The sequence below is a fragment of the Leptinotarsa decemlineata genome, unplaced genomic scaffold, assembly GCF_025532065.1.
Source record: "Leptinotarsa decemlineata unplaced genomic scaffold, Ldec_3_MD MMD2_tig00001719_RagTag_RagTag, whole genome shotgun sequence".
NCBI classification, from domain to species: Eukaryota; Metazoa; Arthropoda; class Insecta; order Coleoptera; family Chrysomelidae; genus Leptinotarsa; species Leptinotarsa decemlineata.
The window spans coordinates 5,235,427-5,257,288 of NW_027412569.1; the positions used below are offsets into that span (position 1 = coordinate 5,235,427).

The 21,862-nt window shown below is 37.4% G+C and overlaps 1 protein-coding gene and 1 long non-coding RNA gene across 6 annotated transcripts in view; both read right to left on the bottom strand.

The window, feature by feature from the left end:
- Dscam2 (Down syndrome cell adhesion molecule 2) overlaps positions 1 to 21,862 on the bottom strand; it is a 521,384-nt gene that overhangs the window by 461,232 nt on the left and 38,290 nt on the right. The gene's annotated exons all lie outside the window — the stretch shown is intronic.
- LOC141482693 (uncharacterized) lies at positions 6,414 to 8,556 on the bottom strand. The gene is made up of 3 exons (XR_012465667.1): positions 7,620 to 8,556; positions 7,341 to 7,560; positions 6,414 to 7,282 (listed from the first exon to the last, which is right to left on the bottom strand). It is a non-coding gene; the product is annotated as an uncharacterized lncRNA (long non-coding RNA).

Sequence of the window (21,862 nt, forward strand, 5' to 3'; positions counted from 1 at the left end):
TTCATCAAAGAATCATCTTCAGTAATGAGGCCAATTTCTAGATGAATGGATACATGAACCCCATTAGGAGGTTCTCAGTCTTTTCCATTTCTTGTGATAAATTTCCTGGTACCCAGTATATACTGAATCTCATCTTACGACTAGTCTTTCATTCATTAGTAAAACCATTGGTACTTATCATTGGAGCTCATCAGTCTTTTTCTTCTTCCGGTACCAAGTATATACTTAACACACTCGCTGCCGGGTGTATTACTTATGATACACCATGTAGTGCTTTCCACAGGCCGGGGGTATCCTAAATGATACACGGACTATTATTCTGTCTGAACAGCGGTGTATTCCCTGGAATACATCGGCAATAAGAAATACATTAGCTTATGGTCTCTGCGGCCTGGCAGCATAAAGAGAAACTTAAAGTTTTGGCCTGGGGGGTTTTGGTGGGGACTATTGTGTGGGTATAAAACAAATATTAATGGCAGTAAAGTAATTTGATTTATTCATGTGAATACAAAGAAAAAGTAATTATATCAACGTAAAAATAAGTTTGAAGGCATTAAAAAAATACATTTAAAAATAATAATCAATGACAATGGTTGAAACATTCTCTGCAAAAAAATGGATTTCCCTCACACTGATCGCAGACAGTTTTCACCTGTGCAGCCATCTTTTTTTTGCCATCTACCACTTTACCATGCTTACCAAATGTTTTATAGCATTCGTTGCACCGACCACTTTTATTTTATTGATGTTGAACCAAATGATGGATTCTTCTCTTGGCTTCTACTCTTTGTTGTTGTTCAGAAGAAAGAAGCGATTGTATAACACTCTCCCTAAATTGCGTGATTGTCAATTTTGTAGAGTGTACCGAATTTTCGCAATACAGAAAGTGAGTATTCACGAGACTGGTTCCCCACAAAATTTCGATGATTACTTTTCGATACCATTTTACCGACCTACGTAGAGACGTGTTATATGATGATAATTGGTCGCTTACATCCACCGACGATTTTCCGGCATCATAGTCTAAAACGCATACAGGTTTCACAGTTTCTCTCCCAATATTTGAAGTAACAGTATGTGTATCTGTACCCTTGTGAGTGGTGGTTAGCATCATGACGTCCCTTTTATCCCTTTTTCCATTTCAGTATGGTTATTCCATCAGCGGATTCTTTAGCGATGATTTCACCTTTTTGCAATCGTGCAGATTTTATTTCTGAGGGAATGTATTTTCGGTTCTTGCGGAGAGTGCCCACAACGTGGGTATTATGAGAAAGCAATTTACAAGCCAAAGGTACACTGGTATAAAAGTTGTCGATGAACAATATTCTACCATTATTTAGAAGATCTACAATTAATTTCATCACCACGTGTTGAGAAGCAGACACATGTGGGTCTTCCGCTTTATCGTTGCCAACATAAACCGACAAGTTCCAAGTGTAGCCCTTATCGGTACATAACTTGCAAATTTTCACCCCATAACGATGTCTTTTAGAGGGTATGTATTGGCGAAAACTCAACCTCCCTCTCCAAGGTATCATAGTTTCATCAATACATATTTTTTGCGCTGGTGTGTATGTACTTTTGAAACCGTTTATAAACATCTGAAGAATATCATCTATTTTACTTAGACGATTGGTCCGTTCAGCCTCCTCATTATTGGCGAAGTGCCAGAATCTGAGCAATACCTCAAATCTATTTCGCGACATGGTCTTTTTTGGAAGTGAGAATGCATATAACTCGCTTCGGCGCCAATAATCAACCAATTTGGGCACTTTGACCAGACCCATCCATCCTAATAAACCGATGAATTTGATCATTTCCTTTCTATCTGTAGGAGTCCAGTCATGTAAACGGGAACTGGGAGTAGCGTAACTTTTTTCTAAAACCTGTGTTGCATAGAGATTGGTCTCGTTCACCATTTTATCTAAAACTTGCGAAGAAAGAAAGAGCTCAAAGTAGTCTATTGGGTCTGCCAACGCCATAATACCACTAATGTTGGGATCCATTCCACTGGATCCAGTAAACTGAAATACCTTCTGGTTTCCTACTGGATCGGTCCATACAATATTGTCGCATACATTATTATCTGATTGAGACTGACTGGTTATATTTGTATTCTGTTGGGGTGATGGAGACCTGCTGGAACTTCTCGAATGGGGTGATGGAGATCGATTTATTCCTCTACTTGTACTTGGTTGGGGCGATGGAGATCGGCTAGTTATCCTATTTCTCTCCGAAGCACTAGCTCGTAGCATTGAATCATCACTGTCACTATTATATGATTCCGATTCTGCCTGGTAATTGGGATCAGCATCGGAATCATCCAAATCTACGTCACTCATGTCCATGTCAGGGTATTCCCCTGTTTCATGCATTTTTCAATTTCACTGTCTGAATAAAACCATTTTTATGTTTCTCACTGTAGTCTCTATAGTCAATTTTTCACCAACACTTGGAAGCTTCTATCTCTGTAACAAAAGTACATCGATTTAGGTGCACTTTTGCGTGATAAAATAGAGCAAAAGCTATCTTTTTTTTTTTGAAAAGATAGATTAGGCTCTAAGCCAGTGCAAGAGTGCACGTAAATCGTGAAGTGAAGTGAAGTAGAAGACATTGTGTCGCTCGTCAATCTGAAACAATAAAAAAGCATAAAATACTGGTGTATCATAAATGACACACTCGGCCTAGAGCAACAAAATTGTTATTGTTTGGCGAGTGCATCAAATATGATACACTATAAAAATAATCAAAATCAAAAATATATCAAAAATCATGAAGTATTGAATAAAACCAAATATGGGGAATGCTTGCAAAATGTACCTAATTTGTGAAAATTAACTTGGCCCCTGGTGTCCGATTTTAAAATTTTATCTCGGCTGCGAACGTGTTAATCTCATCTTATGCCTGTTCTTCCAATCATTTCCAATCTTTCCAGACCCAGTGGTAACGAACCATTGGTACTTATCATTGGCGCTCATCAGTCTTTTTCATTCTCGTGATTCCTGAACTTCCTGGTACCAAGTATATACTTAATCTCATCTTATGTCTGTTCTTCCAATTATTTACAGTCTTCCCAGTCCCACTGCCAACGAACCATTGGTACTTATCATTGGAGCTCATCAGTCCTTTTCATTCTCGTGATTCCTGAACTTCCTGGTACCAAGTATATACTCGATCTCATCTTCTGCCTGTTCTTTCAATTCTTTACAGTCTTTCCAGACCCTCTGATAACGAACCATTGGTACTTATCATTGGCACTCATCAGTCTGTTTTATTCTCGTGATTCCTGAACATCCTGGTTCCGCTTATATACCTAATCTCATCTTATGCCTGATCTTCCAATTCTTTACAGTCTTCCCAGACTCACTGGTAACGAACCCTTGGTACTTATCATTGGACCCCATCAGTCTTTTTCATTCTCGTGATTCCTGAACTACCTGGTACCAAGTATACACTCAATCTCATCTTATGCCTGTTCTTCCAATTCTTTACAGTCTTCTCAGACTCACTGGTAATGAACCATTGGTACTTTATCATTGGCGCTCATCAGTTTTTTTCATTCTCGTATTTCCTGAACTTTCTGGTAACAAGTATACACTCAATTTCATCTTATGCCTGTTCTTCCAATTCTTTACAGTCTTCCCAGACCCACTGGTAACGAACCATTGGTACTTATCATTAGCACTCATCAGTCTGTTTCATTCTCGTGATTCCTGAACTCCCTGGTACCAATTATATAATCAATCTCATCTTATGCCTGCTCTTCCAATTCTTTACAGTCTTCCCAGACCCACTGGTACCGAACCATTGGTACTTATCGTTGGCGCTTATCAGTCTTTTTCATTTTCCTGATATCTGAACTTCCTGTTACCTAGTATATACTCAATCTCATCTTCTGCCTGTTCTTACAAGTCTTACAGATCCACTGGTAACGAACCATTGGTACTTATCATTGGCGCTCATCAGTCTATTTCATTCTCTCGATTCCTGAACATCCTGGTACCGCTCATATACCTAATCTCATCTTATGCCTGTTCTTCCAATTCTTCACAGTCTTCCCAGACTCACTGGCAACGAACCACTGGTGCTTATCGTTGGCGCTCATCAGTCTTTTTCATTCTCGTGATTCCTGAACTCCCTGGTACCAAGTATATACTCAATCTCATCTTTTGCCTGTTCTTCCAAGTCTTTACAATCTTCCCAGATCCACTGGCAACGAACCATTGGTACTTATCATTGGAGCTCATCAGTCCTTTTCATTCTCGTGATTCCTGAACTTCCTGGTACCAAGTATATACTCGATCTCATCTTATGCCTGTTCTTTCAATTCTTTACAGTCTTTCCAGACCCACTGGTAACGAACCATTGGTACTTATCATTGGCGCTCATCAGTCTGTTTTATTGTCGTGATTCCTGAACATCCTGGTTCCGCTTATATACTTAATTTCATCTTATGCCTGATCTTCCAATTCTTTACAGTCTTCCCAGACTCAGTGGTAACGAACCATTGGTACTTATCATTGGAGCTCATCAGTCTTTTTCATTCTCATGATTCCTGAACTTCCTGGTACCAAGTATATAATCAATCTCATCTTATGCCTGCTCTTCCAATTCTTTACAGTCTTCCCTGACCCACTGGTAACGAATCATTGGTACTTATCGTTGGCGCTTATCAGTCTTTTTCATTTTCGTGATTTCTGAACTTCTTGGTATCAAGTATATACACAATCTCATCTTCTGCCTGTTCTTTCAATTCTTTACAGTCTTTCCAGACCCTCTGATAACGAACCATTGGTACTTATCATTGGCACTCATCAGTCTGTTTTATTCTCGTGATTCCTGAACATCCTGGTTCCGCTTATATACCTAATCTCATCTTATGCCTGATCTTCCAATTCTTTACAGTCTTCCCAGACTCACTGGTAACGAACCCTTGGTACTTATCATTGGACCCCATCAGTCTTTTTCATTCTCGTGATTCCTGAACTACCTGTGAATGGGTTCGGTTATGTTTGTTATCGTAAATCGAATCAAATTTTCGGAAGGTGTTGAAATTAAGGATTCTTGATCCATTCCAAAGTGATGGGGATGATATATTTACGGGTTTTTGTGAAGTCTTCCATAATTGACATCAATGCCGTACCAAAAACATCCGAAAACAATCTATGTTCAAAACAAGTAACCACAGAGGGTTCAATGTTAGGCCCCCTGTCTGTAGAGTAGGAAGGGTGAGTGTAGGCCCACAGTACATATACCACATGTGACCCATTGTACATTCTCCCGAGAAGTGGTTCTTCTAGGTCATCGTCCATCCTGTCCTTTCCAGAAAGGTGTACAGGTCACTAGGAGATATCTCCTTTATATCGGCAGGTGTAGGCCAAGACTCGCCGAACACACACTCTTTTATTGACGATAACTCCGGACACATGCCTGACAGTTTCATCTTCCTGTTCCTGGTTATTTTTTTGTGGCGATTGGGATACCAGCTAGTTCTGTTTGAACCACACTGGTTTTTTCCATTCCTCACCTTATCCTTAGGCTTAGTGATCCTGAGCTTTCTTTGGTTTTTGAGCCGACTGTATATATATATGCGTATTGCATTTGTAACATCTGACTCTGTTCTGTTTTACTTGTATTTTGTAGGGTTTATTAAACACAAACCTGGGTTCAATTGCATCACTGACTGCCTGCAGCAGAGGCAGTCAGTGAGAGATACGAACGATCCACCATACAACACTCTCCAATTCCACTTGTGGCCTTTTTTTCTCAGTTATCAGTTCGTACTCATGAATCACCTACTTTTATCCTTTGATATGTATTAGTGTAACAGGCAACTCTCGAAAAACTAATTATGTGAAACTATTGGAAGCAATCTCTTACCTTTTATAACACTGAAACATCAACACTTTTTATGGTGTTTTCTCTATGACGATACAGAAACGTTTCCTCGCTCAACTTCTGTCGGATACCAAATAAATATGAACATATTCATGCTTGCTCCATTTCTGTGCCAATTTTACGCATCAAAACACTCCATACAAATTACCTTTACACGCTGGTCCTTCACTTCCATCCCTAAGCTCCGCACCGAAAGCATTTTTCTTTGCGGCTGATTGCACCCAATCAGAAGCGTATGGAGTTAACCTAATTTGAATTTTTGTGTTTACTCATTCAGTTCACATTATATGGAAATATTCAGAAGAATTCGAATGCAAACTGAAATATAACGAATGTATGCTTGTTTTGCCAGATGGTTTGTTCGGAAAATTAGACGGAACGTTTATATTACAGTATTGATTGAGATCTTTTGAGTAATGGGAGTTTTATGATTCGAGAAATTCAAACGCGAATCGCATGAAATTATCAACGAATAGAATATTATTTGCGAGCTAGAAAAATAATTGAAACGGCAACAAAAATATCAGGGAACTGACAACACTAATGTCAAAAGGTGAAATGTGGCAACACCATAATGAAGTTAGACATTTTATTTCTGACCGGGATATTATAAGCTTATATCGTCATAATTACGCTATCAATAAAGAGGGTCATAACTCCCTTGGGACATTATAGATTTTATAATTCCCTCTACCTTTCACAAGTAAAAATAAATAGAAATGAAAACTGAACCATATTTTATTTATTCACGTCATTACAAATAATAAATGTACAATTTTGAAATGTTCCCTGAAAATTACTTCCGCCTTTGGAAACAATTTCTTCTTTTGTATGGCTGGAGCTTCTGTTCACTACAGTCGAGGTACCTGCCTCTTCTGATGACAAAGTAGACAACATACGCGCCGTTTTATTTCTCAATTCGATGCTATCCTCCAAATACCCCTCCGCCACCGTGGAACTTTTCCAACCTCCGTGTCTTTTTAAGTTAGTCATAGTTGCTCCTGCATTGGCTAGAGCAGTAGCAGAAGTGCGACGAAGGCAATGTCCCGTATAGGAAGATGAGTTTGGCAATCCTAAATACATTGCGATTTTGCTGGGGATTTTCCCAAACATGTTTTTTCCAATTGGCTGAGATGTACATTTATTTTGTCGGAAGCTCAAAAAAAACGTTCAATACCTTTAGGACGCAAAGACATATAAAGTCTTAATAAAGGCAAAGCGGAGAACTCTTTTTCATCCACAACTGTAAATTTCTTCGATACACCAGTTTTACTTTCCGGTACGTTCACTACCATAACGGAATCCCGGTCCTCTATATCCGATATCTTCATATTCAAAAGTTCCTGACTTCTGCATCCTCCAAAATAACCCATAATCAAAACAACTTATAACAAAAAAAAGGAAATAAATACACACAAAAAGGAAAATAAGAAAAAAATTACCTTATGCAATAAATGAATATCATTAGGAGCGTCCTTTAGGAATCTGATAACATCTTTAGGAGATAAAACAGCAGACTTTTTCGGCTTATAACTCTTACTCTTCCGTTTCAAAAAAGCCTGTAGTTCATTGAACTTGGTGATATCTCGTTTCTCATGTAGTCACCATCGATTTTAGCATTGACCATTTAGTCCATAAAGAATTCGGACTATACGTTTCTGACTGAAACGAATAAACACAATTACTACCAAATCTACCCAAAAACATAGAAAATTCCTTACCAGTTCTTGAAAATATGCCAGAAATACAGTTTCAGTGACATCTTTTGGCATAACATTTTTCCGTGTCAGCCAGTCCAGATATATCTTGTATTCTTTTTGGTATACGGCTTCACTTTTCGATGGAATTAATGAATTGGTACATTTTTCCGTTTCAAAAATGAACAAAATTTTATTGAAATCGGTCAGAAATAAAATTATCTATGTACCACGGGAATTAATGAGCCTTAATAACCTCAGGCAATTGCTGTCCCTCGGGCCAGAGGCCCTCGGGACGCAAACTTTGCCATCGGTAATTAAGGCCCTCCTAATTCCCTTGATACATAAATAATTATTTTAGCATGAACCCACAACGTTTAGATATCAGAGTAACAAAACACTATAGAGAGGCCTTTTGCATCCTTGCATTGAATGCAGCGTAACTTTGTTTGTTTACGGAAAGTAAGTTGGACCATAAAACAGTGGTGGTTGGTTCAGTTGATAATCGGAGGGATATTATATACTTCAATCACCTTAGTAGATCTCAGCAAGGCTTTGACTGCGTTTCCCATGATCTACTGATAAAAAAGCTGGAGCACTATGGTATGAGAGGGCTACCACTGAAACTATTGAAATCTTACCTAACGGACAGACATATATGCGTCTCAGATGGCACGAGACATTCCCAAGAGGAAAAAGTTAATCATGGCGTTCCGCAAGGGTCGGTTTTAGGGTTCCTTCTTTTTATCATCCATATAAATGTTCTTTTCTATCAATTTTTGCCTAATAAAATGGTTATGTATGCTGATGACGCTACCATACTTAACACCGACCGTGTTCTACACAATCTCACAAATATAGAAGATGAGGTATTAGACTCAGCTGAACACTGGTATTCTGATAACCTGCTGACTCTGAATATAGATAAAACGCAGAAATCAAACTTCTTCAGCAATCATACGTCGAGTAAAGGTGATACCGTTAACCTTCTGGGAATAACACTGGATGACAATCTAGCCTGGGGTCCACATAGCGACATTCTGTGTAAGAAAACCTCCACCTATATCTTTGTTCTCTGCAAACTAAAAACATTTACAAATCGAGAAACTCTACTCAGTACTTTTCACGCCCTCATTCAATCACATTTGAATTACGCTGTCATGTTGTGGGGAAATTCAACGCACGCCAGTAAAGTGTTTATTATACAGAAAAGAGCGCTAAGAGTTATGGCTAATGCTGAATACAGAGATCATTGCCGTCCGCTATTTGTCAGGTATGGTATCATGACAGTGCCTTCATTATATATCTATCATACTCTTCTTCACATTCATAAACATAAAGACATATTCACAACCAGTTCGGATTTCCATACTTACAATACAAGAACAAAAGACATTTTACTTGAGCCTCGTTATCGTCTAGATAAATCGGCTAGGAATTCTCCCAATATTAAAATTTATAATAAATTGACTGAGAAAACAAGAAATCTTGACAGGATAAAATTTAAATCTGCGATAAAAAATCTCTTTTACAATAAGGTTTTTACTCTGTTAATGAATATTTGATTAATGATTACTCTATATAGCCAGCTAGTCTAGGCATTAAGGTCAAACCCTCTCATTCATTTATATATAATGTATATGTGTAAATTTTGTGTGTTGTAATGTTATACAAATAGCTGAATTTATGCCAGAAGTATACTGAATGTTAGATTAGTATTTATATTTTTAAATCTTTTATTGAAACCTAGTGCTAAGGAACTGACTTGCTATAAATATATATTTGTACATAATGTAGTAAAATAAACATCTATCTATCTATTTATCTATATATTTATAAAATAAATCATTTCAGGTGAAAATGTATTCTGTTCAAATAGTCCCTACAGGAAATCTGATTTAGTATTGATGATTATGGAAATGGGGCCAGTTTTTCTACCACCTACTAGATTTTTATTTATGTATGGTTTCATAATAAAGCGCGTGGTTTACAGAATTAAAATTAAATTATTTCAAATGAACTAATTCATAACAACAATCAATGTTGAATTCAAACTTTGCTTCATAAAATCAGCTGTAGAAATTTGTGATTCATTCTCTGATTTGATAAACAAGCGGTACGGTTTGTGAGGTCCGTCATAAAGAATTTTTGATTAGAACATTTATAATTACGATTGAGGTTTGATATCATTATGTGATTTCATTCAAAATTGGTATCTAGGGGTATTTGTGGAACCACATTATGTTTTTTTTTCAATAATTCATGCCGACGAATTCTATAATTACGAAAAATCATTTCCAAAAATGAAAAATGTTTTTCATATGTAATATTCATTGTGTGATCAACAGATTAAAAAGCTTTCTGCTCAATTTTCAGTTTGTATACTAAATTCTTCTGCAACCGATGTTAAATATGTTATTGCTCACTTAACAACTAACTTACGTCACACAAAGAATATGATTTCCGTTTTGGTTTTTCTTTCTTTGCACGAGGCTCTCGAGTTGCATACAGACAATATTCAATAAGAAATTATCATTTTTCCAACTTTTTTTTGGTTGGAATATGTCAAATGATGAAATAATATATACCTAGTTTCAAAAACTTAATTTTTAAGAATAAGATCGAAAAAATCATCAACGAAAGCATAAAAATATCCCCTTTCATAATTTCGGTTCACAACAACCCTTAGATAACAATTTTGAATGAAATCACATAATAATATCAAACCTCAAGCTTAATTATAAATGTTCATGATTTCTAATTTAAAATTCTTCATATCGGACCTCACAAACCGCTGAGAATAAATCACAAATTGCTTCAACTGACTTTATGAAGCGAAGTTCATTACTTTTGAAATTAACATTTATCATTGTTACGAATTAGTTCATTTGAAATAATTTGATTTCAACCCAGTAAACCACGCGCTTTATTTTAAAGCCATACATAAATAAAAATCTGGTAGGTGGTAGAAAAACTGGCCCCATTTCTATAATCATTAATAAAAAATCAGATTTCTTGGAGGACCTATTTGAACAGAATACATTTTCACCTGAAATGATTTATTTAATAAATATATAATATTCCTAGGATTATCAACTAAACCAACCGCCACTGTTTTATGGTCCAACTTACTTCAAATTTAAACAAACTCTTCATAACCTCTCATTACCCGCCACATCCACTCGTCCATAAGTTGTACAGAAAAGGATAATACGATACCCATGTCAAAATACATGTAGGTATTGTATTAGTATAGGCATGGCAACTCGATGTCTTATTATCACTCTGAGGTTTTGATGAACAAGTGCTATTTGTTTTGCTATTTGAACTCAGTTCTTTGTATGCCGATAAAGCACCATCAAATACGACAGTATATTGCTGGCAAAGAAAAATTTTTTAAAAGCATCAAATGCAAAGCTCAAAGAAGGACCACAAATTAGAAAACCACTAAGTGATCAACAGTTTGATGTAAAATTGAGTAACGTTGAATTAGCTGCGTGGAATTAGCTCCTATCATATGGCAGGATTCAATTTCTGACCATGATACAAAGAAACATGAACAGACTTTGCTTTTCCATCCAACCAAAAAACGTGTGCACCTATGTAAACATAAACACAAGTGCACAAAAGCAAACATGTCACCAAACAAACACGATTAAAAATATACTACATAAAACGGTATGCAAGACACATTGTACACATGTATAATACTATAATTAAAAAAAAGACAAGAAGTCGATGCAAGAAAAAGAAAAAAAAAGAAAATTAGATACTAGCACTTGAAATTTAGCATGCTAGTAATTCCATTCATAAGCAAAAGATGTTTTATTTTCTTTTTGAATTTTTGAATATTTGAATTCTTTAGTTCGTTATATAGTTTATTGAAGAGCCAGGTTATGTAATAAAAAAACGATCCACAATAATGGGAAGTTTTGTGGTGAGGGGAAGTGAGCAAGTTCTTGAATCTCAGATTAAGATTATGAACGTCGGTGCGAAACCTGAGTTTGTTGTAGAGATAAGCAGGTGCATGCATGTAAGATACGCCAATTTTCCATATTAAACCAACCCGGTTTCGGTAAGTGATTTGTCACATGAACCCTGTCTCCGCGAACCAGTAATCAATCTGACCCATGAGTTTTATGATACTTGCAGTCTTCTCTTATCGGTTTGTAACAGATAAGGACCGTACACATCAGCATAGTTCGCATGGGATAAAACAAGTGCATCGCAAAGAATTTGTTTACATCAGTGATTCAGTAGTTCACGGTTAAGATAGATTGTTTTGAGGTAACAATACCCTCGTTTCAAAATCAGCAAGACATGCGATGAAAATCTTAGCGACGGATTTATCAGCAAACCAAGGTTTTTTATATTATCATCTTCGCCTATTATTGGTAACGACACGTTATCGTTAGTGATGCTTATATCATTCAAGCACTTTTTCCTAGTTGCTGGCCTCCCAAAAAGCATGAGAAACGATTTGTTGACATTTACACAAATATAATATTTTTCTGAAAGTTCAGTCAGACTTTTCAAATCTATATTAATTTTTCGGCAACTATCATCTACAGAAGATTCCTCGAAATGCATGTATATAAACGTATAATTAGTGTAACTATGTATGTTTGTGTAACGAAGGCAATAAGGGAATTGGGAGGTATATATTACAAACAAAAGTGGCCCTAGGATGGACCCCGACGGGACACCATTCCAAGTAGCAAGAAAATCTGATTCAATTTTGTTCAATATAATACACTGAGATATCACTGAGATAGTTTTTGATGAGGTCATCTGCGTAGGGTGAAAATCTGAGATATTTTAACAAAACCAGTAAAACCTGATGGCTAATCGTGTCGAAAGCTCTTGAATAATCTCACAATACAAGTAAACACAAATCATTACTATCAACCGAAGCATGAATATCGTCCATAACTTTCAACAGTGCAGTTGTACAGCTATGTTCAGCTCGAAAACCTGACTGAGTAGGAGGCAGTATATTGAATGTATCAAGATAATCGCGCATTTCGGATTCTCTATGATGAAATTGCTTCAAACACTGCTCTGAATCATCGATTCGTTCTTGTCTTTGGTCGTTTGTGAGCTCGCTTGGCATCCACTTTGAATAGAGCTTTCGCATACCCAAATATCCATCCACAATATGTCCAATATGTTCCTTTGATGTGTTTAGAGCCTCAGATGTATCGATCAACTCCACTTTGAAGTCATCCAAAATTATTTTGTGGACTTTTTGATGTTTTGTCGGTAATAGCATCCACTGCGTACAAAGTCCCCGGTGCTCATTTCACCTCGTTCAAATCAGCTAATATCAAACGAAAAACTAACACACACTGAGGATATCTTGTGGAGGATATCCACAAGGATCAGTACTGAGCCCGATTCTTTTCCTTATTTATGTAAATGACCTTGTTACTCTCTCAATTCAAGGAATTTTTACGATCTTTGCGGATGACACCACGCTCCTTTGGCATGGAAAAAATACTTCTCATTTGAAAGAAACTATCTCTAGTGATTTAGAAGTTGTGAAAAAATGGTATGAGGAAAACTACTTGTGCTTCAATATCAAAAAAAAACAAACCTACCCACCTTCAGCTGTAATATTAACAATTTATATTTGAATGGACAAATTCTTGAGAATAAAAACCAATCCAAATTCCTGGGAATCTTCATGGATAATGAACTAAAATTTGATCGACATATTTCAGCTTTGACAAAAAAATTAGCACCAGGATGTTATGCACCTTGAATAGTTTCAAATGAACCGAGTTCATCCACAACAAAAATGGTATATCATTCCCTGATTGAGTCCCACCTGAGATATGGTGTTGCCTTCTGGGGATATTGCAGTCAACAACTTTTTCATTCAGTGTTTCTTTTGCAAAAGCCAGCTGTTAAATACTTATGCAAGGTGGGAGTGCGTGAATCATGCAGACCACCATTATTTTTGAGACAAAAAATTCTCACTGTTACTTGTATTTTCTTACTTGAAACTGTTTGCCTGATTAACAAAAAAACATATTATGGTTGGAACTCCGGAACATACAAATTACATAACCCGGCAAGTAACTGAAAATAAAATACATCTTCCTGTTCCAAAAACAAGCCAGACAAAGTATTCTTTAATTTATGAAAGTAAAAAGCTATATAATCACATACCTTACGAAATTAGGAAGAAAAAAAGCTGTAAAAAGTTATTTTTAAATTTTTAAAATTATATTTTATACCGAAATATATCTTACTTTATTGCCATGACATGTGAACTCATGTTCAAATTGTGTATATTTGTTATTAACATTTTTTGAAAGGAACTCTACAAACTATTTTGTCTACAAAATTTGTTAAATCTCATTTTCTATAGTTATATTTTATCTATTAGATATGTGAACTTAGTTTTGCTCAAATTGTGTTTCTGGGTATTTGTGTTTTTGAATTGTTTCTTTTCTTTTATTCTTTGAAGTGCCATGTATACCAGATTTTTTAACAAGCTTTGTCAATAAGATTGTATTTTCTTGGATAATGAAGTATATGTCTATCTATCTATCTAAACCATTTCTCAACGGTACATTTTTCGGGTGCTCAGTGCGGATAATGTTCATCAAGACAAGCCTTGGCTTCAACAGTATTTTTTCTCCAAAACGCAATGTTTCATCAACACACGGCAATTATTTTCATCAATTTGTTTTCAAACTAACATAAGTTGCTTTACTCAAAATATTCTATCTCCCAAACTAATAGTCCAACAGATGTGAAATTTGTTCACGTGTCTTTTCAAGGTTAGGGTTAACTAAAAATCTTATGAGTAAGTAGTAAGAGATTGGTTCGAAGACTACTTCAGATATGTGATAAAGATAACTGTTTTGGTAATAAGTTTCTGAGTTATATTTTAGGTTAATGAATGACGTTGTTGAACTTCATAAGGATACCAGATGCCATGGCAAACTGTGAGATATTCCACGCACCTCCCTATAGATCCGCCCGATGTAGATGTGACTGACAAGTCTCTCGAAACGAATTCCCGGAATCCCTGAAAGGAATATGGAAAAAGCATTTAGTATCGGCAGAGCTTCCTTGAAAAGCCGTTCCTGCTCCCGCACGTGCAAACAGGATTTGAAATCGAGCTACAGATTGCGCCATTGTGTAACTCGAGTGGTTCTGGAGAGTCCATTTGCATCGTTTTATCGGTATTGCGTCCGATTTCCGTCACCCGTTTCGTATGTCGCGCACGATTCATCGGGACAGATGTCGATGTTCGTCTTGTTCCTCTAGATATGCAGGGTGATTCAGTATGATAACTGGAACTAGAAAAACTAACAAGGATATCTTTTTTTTTGTCAAAGCTATTCATTCTGTAGAAATTCATATCGAATATAGAATTTCATTATTAATTTTTTTCAAAGAGTCATACATTTTTCAGTGGGGAGAGTTTAAAAACAATAAACATACAAAATTGTATTTTTTCTGCATTTTCTTCAATTTCTAGGGAAATATGTTTGTATTATGGCAGTTTGGTTTTCGTATCAAAAAATATGTTTTCACCTAGAAACCACAAACACCTGTGAAACTGCAAAGCGATGTAGTCTATGAAATATAGTGCGCAGAATGCAACAGTGTCTATATCGGACAAACTGTTAGTTATCTAAAAACTCGGCTATCGGAACATCAAAAGAGTATGAAACCTGATAATTCAGTGACAACTACAAACAGAACTGCCCCAAATGAGCATCCTGCGAATTATTAACATAACTTCAATTTTGGTGACACACAAGTGGTTGCTTAACAAAACAACTACAAAAAAGGAGCACTCCAAGAAATGGACAATGTTAGGAAGCAAAAAATGCTGATAATGAATTGAGTAATGCTTACTACAATTTAATTATTTCGATTCTGTAATAAATGCTCCTTCCTGGCTCATTTCTTTTGTTCAATTTTGGCAGCTGCTATCACCAGATGCACATTTCTGCACATCAAAATTTCGAAGCTAGGCAATTCCAAAAAGGCTGTAGGGTTAGTGCCGGTCGCACGAAGGCCGGTCTTTTTGAAATCTGATCATTTGGTATACCTACTTATATTCTCTCTTCTTATGTGGTTCCAGAACTGAATTTTAATCCTAATTAAAATGCTTTTCATTCACTATTCTCTTCTCAATAGATTGCCAAAAAGTGTATTATTGGTTTGTGTTCTCTCAACTTCATCTTACTCTACGAGGATGGTATTTTTTTCAGTCCAAGAGAAAATGAAAATCCCAAGTTTCAAATATAAAGTATAATGAGTAAAACAATGACTCCAATAACACAAAATAATAAAAACAACGTGTGAAATCTTTTATAAAAAAAAAATGTTGAATCCTATAAAATTTAAGAAAATAGAACAAATAATATGATGCCAATTTGACTGTACTATTGATTCAACCTGTTAAAAAACTACAACTGCATCAACTCGGTTTTACTTTTACTTTAGGGAGAGTGGTGTATAACTTTGAATTTTCGCCTTTTTTGTAATTGTATTATGAACTTCAGCTAAGCAATCGGCACTAGGAACCCAACAATATATAACGTCTTTGCAAATAGGAAGTGGACTCTCTCTCAATATCAATTGGTCAGTAAAAAACACTCACATAACGCCTCTTTGGGTGGTTCATGGTGAACCACATGTTCCGTTGACCCAGGGTGTCTTCAACATCAACACTTTTATTTCAAACTCCCCTGTATCCATTACCGGTTTATAATTTCACCACCGATTTTACGTAAATTTCCCACCACGCGCTTACAAACAAAATAACTCCCCTATTTAGGCCATCTCCCCTAACCTCAAAGGCTGAGGGATGAGACCCCCGATCTCGTCTCGACGGATTCCGATGACTGATTTTTTTTGTCCCTCGCCAAAAACTCCCAAGTCCTCGCGCCAACAACGCCAGCCACAAAAACCTCATCTCAGCGTTTTTTAACTTTCCCAAGCGTATGATCTTCGGCAGGATGTAATATATACATTTGTTTAGTCTAGCCCAACTTGAACATGACCACAACGACGCTCGAAGGTCCGATAGTCATACAGTAGTTCAGCGCTTTTTCAACTGGAAAAATATCGACACCGAAGAAACGGGTGATCGACTTCGATCGCTATGAATGAAATAATATTTTACGGTAACCATCGCAGTGACAGTTATTACAATTCCAAAAAAACAATGTATCGTCAAACAGCAACAAAGGACGGCTATCTGTACAACTTTTGCGATGGGAATTAAAAATATTCAGTATTTATTAATACACAACTTCATTACCATCTACTTCTTTTTGGTATAAATTAATTGGAGCTAATGGCCAATGATACCCCCAATAAAGGGTTGCAACAGTACCACCTGATATTCTCACCAGTTCTAGTCAAACCACGCATTTCAGTATAGGCGTACTAAAAATCACTTCTATTAGTTGAGAACGCTATTTTTCGGAGAATGCTCATCAAAAAATGATAAGTGAGGGTACCATTGAAGGCAAAATTGAAAACCAATCAAAATGATATGCCACTTGACTCCCCTTTCTATTTAAAATTCTAGTGGTAACATCTGGAGGTTGAACCACGAGGGATATAATTAGTCCTTGAAAGTGTCCCCCTTGACAATGAAATTGACCTGTCCTTTCGATTCCTCATATTGTTTACTGGAAGGAAGATGTATGTATGTATGTATAAATAGTTTAATATCAGAAAACCAACATGGATTTCTAAATAAAAAATCAACAACCACAGCACTATATTCCTACTACCACAAACTAATGGATTACATCGAGGCAGGCGAATGCCCTGTTGGGATTTTTTGTGATCTCAGCAGGGCCTTTGACTGTGTAAATCACAGAATTCTTTTGGATAAACTCTATCACTATGGTGTGAGGGATACACCTCTGGATTGGATACTGTCATATATTTGTGACAGATGGCAGTATGTCTCAATCAAAAAGGAGTCATCTGGGTACTTGAAAAACGACTTGGATGTCACACAAGGGTCAGTACTTGGCCCTTTTCTATTCATAATTTACATCAACGACATTGATAAGCTCCTTGTGCCAGCATTCTTCACTATGTACGCAGATGATGCCTCACTTATAATTTCCAATACCCGAGAAAGTTCTATAACGGAAAACTGTGAGGAAACTTTATCCGCAGTTAATAATTGGTTCTCGGCAAATCGTCTTTTTCTGAATATTGATGAAACATAATGCTTCAGATTTCATATCCCGCGAAGAACCTGTTAATATATCTCATTTGGTTTTTCTATGATCTCCACTAATGTCACAAGAACGAAATTTCTGGGAATAAATGTTGATAACCATCTCTATTGGAAATCTCACTGTGAGGATCTTGTTTCCAAACTCCACACAGTTGCCTTTCAATTTAGGAATATAAAAGAAATTCTGAATCCTGATCAGTTGTTGCAGCTCTATTATGCACAGGTAGAAAGTAGACTACGATATGGCTTGACCTTCTAGGCAACATCAACTTCATCGTCTTGTGTTTTTATAGCACAAAAACGTTTCATACTTTCAATGTTTGGTATAACTCAAAATGCCCCAAACTTTAGGGCTCCAGAAATATTTAATTCGATCCCGGATCCCGATCTAGTGCAATATTGCTTTTACTCCATAGAACAGTTTTTATAACACCACTTTTGAGGGAATATATTTTCATTTTTCTTCTCATCTATTTATGTACTTATTTGCTTTTAATTATCTGTTGAATATAACCATGTGTATATTTTATATACGGTGTCTGCTATTCGTTTGTTGATGGTATATGCACTATGTATGAAACCCTTCCTTCGACTTTTTCCATACAGCCTGTACTGTCTCAAAGAAATGAAATTATTATTATTCTATAGACGGGAGGGTGATTGTATACCTACAGCACTTAGGCCACATGTGACCCATTGTACATCCTCCCAAGGAGTTGTCCCCCTAGGTCATCGTCCATCCTGTCTTTTCCAGAAAGGTGGACAGTTCACTAGGAAACATCTCCTTTATATCGGCAGGTGTAGACCAAGACTCGCCGATTACACACTCTCTTTGGCAACCTTGAGGTATCTCACGGCGGCCTTCGCGAAGGTTTTGGAAGGTGCAGCGACATTACTGTCGTTGCACGGCTTCATCAACCTTCCTGGGGTTCCCCTTGTGTACGTGTTCAAGTGAGGGCGTTTTCTGCAGGAGCAGCCGGTTTTTTGCCATTATTCAAGGCAAAGATCTTGGCGCTCGCTGCAGGAAGTGTCTTTGCTGTTGGGGGTGGAGTGGGGGAGGAGGAGGGTGCACTTATAGTTGCTGCTACTTTCGCTCATTTTCTCTTTTTGGCCTTGGAGTCGCAAATGCGCTACCTCTGTATTACATCACGAGGTGATCTGCTATGTCCAGCCTCATTAGGTATATTGGGGTGGACATTTCTGTTTATCCCCAGCCACCGCCATAGATTGAGGTGAGCACTTCTGTTCAGCCTCGGGATTGGTTTTTGTTATGTCTGTTTTGTTTGTTTCATATATGTGTGTTCCCACAAGTAGCAAGGGAAGAGTTGGTCACCTCTGGCAGAGCCATGCATTACCAGAAGAAGGCTGATTACAATGAGGTTTCGCCCGCTTCCCCAAGGGGACCGTTCGTAATCGCATATAACTCTACGGCACGATTCCACTTTAGCTTATGTAGGCTGGTCCATGGTGACATATTTCACAAAGGCTTTTGGGGAGTTTTAGTTCCCCTCACCCTACTTATTTCTGCCACTGACCAGGAGTCCGGCAATCCCGTCCGTGAGGCCACATATTGGCTTCCTGGACAGGGCCTCCAGTCCCCTGGCAGTTTTCCTATCCGTCACCAGGGGATCCACCCGATATATAGCCCAACCCACGGATGGAAGGAAGATTTTGAGGGTAAGAAGTTTGATACCCTGTATAAGTTGTAGCTATACACCAGTAAGTAGCAATTACTATAATCGTGCTATCCAAACCATTAGTCTCATTTTACACGCCCTCGGCCCAAAAACGCCCCCCATACTTCGACACTTCATGGCCTATTATCGGCTAGGGTGACATACGCAGATCACTTTACCGAAGGGAAAAGGGCCTCTTCGAACACGTTCGACCCATCGAGTCTACAAGTTTACGCCGCTTCGCAAACAACGAGAAAAGTCAATTTAAAGGAAGTCCGCTTGTCAGCGCTTTTCGACGACTCCGAACTCCGGCCCGATGAAAGGCTGCGAAGGGAAACTTTTTCAGTTTTTCATTAATTTAGGAATACATTAAGCCGACTGAAGTGCTCACCTCTTCAGGCGGTAATTATTAGAGACAGTATTCGGATGTTTCGTAATTAAAATTTTTAAAATGGGATGGTGAAAATTGAAAAAGTTTGTAGCTGAAGGGCGGGTAAACATGGAGCTCGCAAACAGCGAATGGAAAAATAATTAGAGGAAGTTATTTTTCGAAATTTTATTCATGATCCATCAAGGATTCTTATTAGGATGCACGGGTTACTGTATCTTCAATTGTGCAAGGATAAATGAACAAGATCAAGTAGATGGAACTGGTTTAACCGAATGTCGGTGAAAACCGCACTGAAACTCAAGCCGACTATCGAATTACCGTTGTGTATGGCTCTCCAGCTTCCTAAGAGAACGTTCCCTGCAAGTGGCCGTTAATGGATATCTCTCAAAGACTTCACCATCAACGCTGGTGTTCCCAGGGATCCATATTGCCCCAACCCTCTTTTTATTGTATATCAACGACTTATTGGAAAGAACCAAGAATCCATTATATTGCTTTGCTGACGACAGCACACTTGTTTCATTATTCCATTTTGTTTCCAGGATATCGACTGCGGATGCACATCTTGACCGGCGGCAGGAGGTTGCATGTCTTGATGAGGATCCAGAAGTGATTTATAATTAGGGTGAAAGTAACCAGGTTCAATTCCACCCAGGTATCGGTTCCCTCCAAGAAAATAAAGGTCTCCGAACCGAATATAATAATGTCAGGACAGAAAATACCGCTTTCTGCTTCGATAAGTTTCTTGTTGGAGTTAAAATGAACATCAATATGTCTTGGCACAATCATGTCGCTGGAATTGCAGAGGCTGTTTCTCAAAAGCTCAGAACTTTGTTTCGAAGCAGAAAACTGTACATACTTTAGGAACTTATGATGCTTTATAAAGCTTAGATCAGACCTTCTTTGGATTATTGTCCTCATGTATGGAGCTCTGCCCCCAATCATACCCTGAAGTTGCTGGATGCCATCCAGAAAAGAGCCATCCGCCTGATTGGAGACGCGAACATCACTTTCAACCTTGACAGTCTGGAACATCGAAAATATATTAGAGATTTATCTTTCTTTCCACGGGAAGTCTTCAAGTGACTTGGCATATTTGATTTCACCAAGAGGGGTACATATCAGAAATACGCGACGAACTGTGGCTGCTCATCGTTGTGGGGTTCAACTCAATACAACTCGAACGTCACTGTTTGAGAAATTTTCCATTTGAAGAACTGCGTTTATGTGGAATAAACCTCCTGAGAACTGTAATATAACCGATATATGTATATACGGTTTTATCTGTTATTATCGAATATAGCGACCGTTTTCAGTGTAATAAATGCTCATTTCTGATCAATTCATTTTCTAAATTTATTTTGGCAGCGGCTGTCACCATATGCAGAGGCATCAAATTTTGAATATCAAGACAAGTCCGAAAAAGCTGTAGGGTTCGTGCCGATCGCACGAAGGCTGGTTTTTTGAAACCAAACTACACCATGTACCTTTCTGAGATGGTTTTTCTTCCAAGTTTCACTCCAGAACGAGGCTAATACTCAAGGCTGAAAGCCTTTCACCTACCATGAGATGGTGCGGGACTTAAACCATCACAAAAGCAATAAGCAAAACTGTTCGAAAAGTAAAATCAAAATTCAACAAGAGAGCACGTCTGAAATAGCTGATTTTCAAACAAAAATTATCTCTTCATCAACTTGTGAAATGTTATATGTTCTCTCATAAGGTAGACTTTCAACCAACACGACAAACTAAATAACCTAAGTAGATTTTGGCGGACATTCTGAAGTGAGTATTTGGACTTGCATGTCTGCCGTACTTATTTTTAGCTTCAAACCCGTGTGTACTAATTTCTATGATATTTATACTTATGAAAGGGGTGTAGTGTAATTTATTGCCCTCCTTTTACTATCTCCAAGACGCAATCAACAATAAGAAAATTATTACAAATTCAAAATGACATCCC